This window comes from Heterocephalus glaber, unplaced genomic scaffold (assembly GCF_053883595.1).
Source record: "Heterocephalus glaber isolate CG9 unplaced genomic scaffold, H.glaber_assembly_v1.0 deba00001227, whole genome shotgun sequence".
NCBI lineage: Eukaryota > Metazoa > Chordata > Mammalia > Rodentia > Bathyergidae > Heterocephalus > Heterocephalus glaber.
The window spans coordinates 18,620-24,321 of record NW_028258220.1 but is presented as its reverse complement, the minus strand read 5'-3'; positions in this window follow the sequence as shown (position 1 = coordinate 24,321).

Genomic DNA, 5,702 nt, shown 5'->3' with positions numbered 1-5,702 from the left:
ATTATATTTTGGCCAAGCTTCATTGAGACAACTATTAGAAATTTAAATAGAGGTGATAAATCAGAATTTGGAAAATGATGTTTGCCACTTAGAAGCAATTTTTTGGTTGTCATATAAAATTTAAGTGTTTGTATATGGATAGTATTTAAAGATGTAAACCTGAATAGAAGCATCATGGGGTGAATATAGCAAAAAATAATAAAAGTCTGAATTTAGAGGTCTAGATGAAAAAAGGAAAATTCAATGTCTGTGAATATAAGGCTCCAGTAGTGTAGGACAAAAAATAGAGAAAGTGGGTCTTGAAAATTTGACTAAGCATAGAAAATTCTGCTTAGAGTTTGAATAAAATAAAAGTTGAAATCAGACCTTTACATTTCATCTAATGGGAGTTATATCCTACTTGCTAAATACATTCATAATGGAATAAAGAAAATGATAGCTTGATTAACTTCAGGTAAGAAGATGGAGGAGAGTTGGAAAGTACACAAAGAAAGAAGGAATTTTCCAATACAGTAAAAATGAAAAAGTTGTAAAATGAAATCACATGTTGAGACAAGAGTTTTTTATTTTCCTTTTTAATAAATGGAGATTTTTCTATGTTTGTATGATAATAGAAATGATACAGTAGAAAACTTGACAGGTTAGAGAATAAACCTCAAAGCAATGAATTTAACAAGGACTCAGAGCAGATTGCATAGGCATTAGTCAGGTACATAATATAATATTAACTCATCAGAGGTAGAGAGGGTTAAATAGGGAGGGAATGTATGAAAGGAAGTAATTGTTTGGTAGATGCTGTCTCATCTCTTGATCACACCTTCTCTCTCTCTTCTACCTGAAGAATATTTCCTTGGTTTGAATGTTCCCTCCACAACTCATCTTGGAATTTAATTACTATTTTAAAGGAATTAATAAGCAAGCGGGCCTTTACAAAATGGCCAAGCTCTAAGGCCTTTATCTTTATGAAGACATTAATGCCATCATTGTGGAAGTGAGTTAGTTATCACAGGAATGGTTTGCGAATAAAAGGGGAGTTCAGCTCCTCCCTCTCTTGTTCTATCTGACCAGCATGGTTGCTTCCCCTTCTGCCATGTTATGACCGTCAAATGCCACTTTCATGCTCTTGAATTCTATTTAGAACTACGAGTTGACTAAACTTCTGTCATATGTTTTAACAGCAACAGCAAGTGGACTAAGGCACTAATTATTACTCTTTCACCTGGTTTCCATTAAGTTTATTGGTGTACTATTCAGCCATAAAGAATGAGAAGCTCAAGACATTTATAGCTAAATGGATGCACATTGAGGCCATACTCTTAAGTGAAATAAATAGGACACACATGTGTAAATACCAAATAGTTTCTCTAGTGTGAGAAACTGAAAACATAAATAAGGTTCAAAATGTATAACTGATAATGTGAAATAGGAAGACAAGGCCTGAAGGAATTGAGGAAGTGGGAAGGGGTAGGGGAAAGGAAAGAAGGCAAAAGAAAAAAATATGAGAAAAGGAAAAAACGGAAACAAAGACTCTTTCACTTTTAATAATCATTGCTCGTTTTCCTGTATAGTGTTACTACCAAGTATGCAAATTTAAACAATATAATTTACTTTTACCTGTTTTTGAATTTTATATAAAAGGAATTAGTGGCATTTCCTTGAATTGTTTCCTTAAAGCTAATGTTAAGCTTTAGTTTTTCAATTGTCATTCATCTTTTCCATGGCTATAGCTTTTTAATTATTACCTCTATGCAATAGGCAAATGGGAAAACAGACGTGTTTTATGTCGATGAATATATTAAAGCTTTAATCTAAGAATGACGAAAATGGGAGATAATGCATTTGTGTGCCAGAGTGTACATCAGTGTTAAAGCAAGTGTTTAGCATCCATGAGGCCCTGGGTTCAAGTTCCAGTAATAAAAATAAAATATTTCAATTTTTAAAATAATAAAAAACGTTTTATTTACAAAAATAGCATACTATTCCATTAAAAGCACAAAGAATACTATAACCTCATAAAAATACAGCTACAAGGACCATAATATGTATATCAGAAGTATAGAATAATGATATATGCTTTATTCCTTCTTTCCCCAATTTAATTGGCACTAATGAGAAGATATTTGTTTTTCAAAGGCATTTAAATAGCTTGAAAAAATTTTTGGAATACAGTAAGCAATTTAGATTAATTCTCATAGCAAAAACTTCATATTATAATAATCAGTCAATGTTTTCAGTACTATACGTTGGAAACAATTCACCAAAATGTCCAACTTGCATTAACAAGAATATAATGAAAGTAGCTGTGAGGGCAGAATAACCCTCTGCATGAGTAGCTGACATTTTTTGTGTGTGATATTCAAATATATAATCAATTTTGTTTCTTCTCAAATTTACTGCAGTGGGTTTTTATGTGTAAATAAGATGGATGCAATGCAATGAACACATTTATAGCAATCATTTGTCTAGTCACTAAAACATATCTTCCTGAACCTTCTCTGAATGCAGAGACATAATTTGCATATGAAAGGTGCATTAGAAACTTAGAAAGCAAAATAATATTCATTTTCTAATAAATAAAATATTCCTTTTACTAAAGCCTTTTTCCTCTCTAAATTCAGAAAAAATATATGGTGATCATAAGTCCTCTGAAAACTCTGTAGACTTTTAAGTTGTTGCTTTTATTAATTTGTTTCTAAGTAGTAACTGGGTTTGGAAATGAGGAGGGAAGTCATAAGTCAAATATAAGATGTTCAATGTAAATTAGAACATACCTGAACCAGAGAAGGTACCTACATTTACTACTCACCAACAGAACAATGATAATTGCATTAAGAACATACTATATAGAATACAGTAAGTGCCAGGTACCTCACTAAGTGTTGTATGTGCATTATAAAATTTAACCTTAATACATAGGTGAGGACTTATTTTATCATATCCACTAGCACAGATGTAGAAACGGAGGTCTGTCTCTCACAGCCAGGACTCAGTGATATTCCATGGCCGGTATGGAGGACTCTTTATACATGTTCATGATGGCATCTTACTACTGCTCCACACTAGTCACCTTATGCTGTGTCTCCAAGACACACCAAGTTCTTTGCTGTCACTAGGCATCCCTTCATAACGGATCAATTTTTAAGAGTTTATAATTATTAGTGTACATTAATTATACAAACTTACATGTTTCCTTATGACATTTCTGTGCATGCATATAATGGATTTACAATGCCCAGCAGGTTCCACATCTTCTCTAATTTTCCCAAATGAATCTAGCAAATATTGATCTCTCCTACTCTTACCTCTTCAACAATTAGCCAGTAGTAGCTCACCAGCCAGTTTAGCTCCAATATTTTAATGTATTCATTCTTTTCTTCTAACTGAATAATAATTCACTTGATAGAAAAGGTGTTTATTGTTCAACTTTTATAGTCTTAAATATAACATTGCCCATTTCAAATATATTCACCAAGTATTCATTATTTTCCACTTCCTGACTCCACACTATAGCCATCTCAAAACATAAAACTTATTACAACATAATCTCAAGTGCTTGGAACCTACTATAGGAAATCTTCACAAAAAACAAATACTATGTGTGACACTTTATGATACAGGTTCTTCCAGATGTATGCATGGTGTCATTTGATCCCTTACTCTGAGATTTATCTGGCAACTATTGATCTCTCCCTCCTCTTAATCTTCCCCATGGAAAGGTTACATTGAAAAAGGACACGCTGGACCCTGAACTCAAATTCAGTGGTACTGTGAGAAGTAGAACCTGGGTTCTTTGGGCTCTAGGTCCATTACTATCAGTTAAAAACTAGACCCCTAATAAAGGATGTTACAGGTTTATTCTTAAAGAACCAAATGCTAACAGCTTGGCTGCCAGCCTGTCACAGAGTTATTAGGAGGTGATGGAACCTCTTAAAAGGAAGTTAGGCCATTTGGGATATGCCTTGAAGGGATATTGAGAATCTGGCCCCTTCCTCTTTTTCTCTTTGTTTCTCAGAAACCATGAAGGAAACATTCCTCCTCCACCATGTGCTGCCTGCCATAATATGCTGTCCTTGCTACAGGCCCAAACCAATGGAGTCAAGTGTCCATGGAGTGCAGACTCAGAAACCAGGTCAATAAACCTTTGCTTCTTTTAAGTTGACTTTCTCAGGTATTTTCTCATAGTGATAAAAAGGTATTTTTTCATAGCTAGCATAAAGGACCTAAACACAATCTGAGTATAAAGGACACATTTATTGAATTATTAATTTCCAGAAACTAAGTTACTGAAGATACAGTGGTTGTTGCAGTTTGGATTTTCCCAATACAAGGCACTGAGACAAGGAAATGCTAAGAAGTACTCTACTTAGTAGAAACCACAGGAATCACAAGAAGAAGAAAAAAGTAGAAAAGTGAGAGGAAAATGGGAAAAAATATAAGGAGGAAATTGGTCTTGATTCTGTTAGAGATACTCAGAGAAACTCTGAAAAAATATCAAGATTCAGGGGAGAGTGTGGCTTAAAGACCATCTCTTACCTGCTTTTGGTTGAGGATTGCATAATGGGGAAGGACTATCATCTGCTATCTATTTTTAGTGGCCTTTTTCAGGGAGGTAGGAAAATGCAGGCCCTTGAGGTGGTAAGAAGTCAGCCTTCCAGGAAACTTTATTCCACAGCTACAGATGATCTCGGGAGGAAGAGAAGATATCAAGCAGGCCATCACCACTATCTGTGTAGAGATAATTATGACAAACATATTTGTTCATGGGCTTTGCCTTCTTGGAAGGGACATTCTCAGATAAGAAGTCCTCTAGTGTTGATTCTGGAGAGGAGGTTTACCATCCATCACCATCACTGGCAGACACAGGACATGCACATGCACTGTTTTTACCACACCTCTATGAATAATTTAAATGTTTCATGCTCATGTGTCAAGGATAAATTTGCTTTAGCACCCACATAATGATTCTAGAAGTAAATGTGCGGGCTCATCTTGAGAAGCAGCACTTCATGTTCTCTCTAGTCACATTTTCAGCCAAAAACACTATCAATGAAAAATCACTCTCACAAATACCAGGACCAGAAATGAGTTCGAAAAAAGTGTTACATTAATGTAGATTGGCCACAAAACAATCCTGACAACTAATAAAGATATTCTCTTACAAGAAAGTTATTGGTCACGTGTTTTTATATTTAGGAAGTCCAATGGAGGTAGAGGTAGAGATGCACTAGCCAGACTTCCCATTGAGAAAGGTCTTGGTAGTCAGTCATTGTGTGGAGCTGTGAGATAATGTCTAGCTATCTCCTCCTTTGGTAGTGGATGGTATGTCTGTTTCAGCTGCAGAGAGCCACCATGTCTACAATTGAGCCCTCCTCAGGGCAGCCCCAGCCAGTAACCAAGGAAAGCAGGTAGGAGCCAGATGTAAAGGGCCATTCCCCATGAGAAAACACTGATAGTCAAAACTTGGTCTCGTCTGAGCCTGGCTTTGTTGAGTCTGATCACAGTTTGACTTCTCCTTCTGATCAAAATTGCTTCTATCTCATTCCTTCCATTGTTACTGATCTCTAATAATGTCTCCTACCCTACACTTCATTTCAGCATCTGCTTCTAGAGAATCCAAACTATATGAAGAAATGTGGGGAGACCTAATATTTAAAATGAATCAAGTTATTCATAGATTGCCATAGCTATAAGGAATTTAAAAA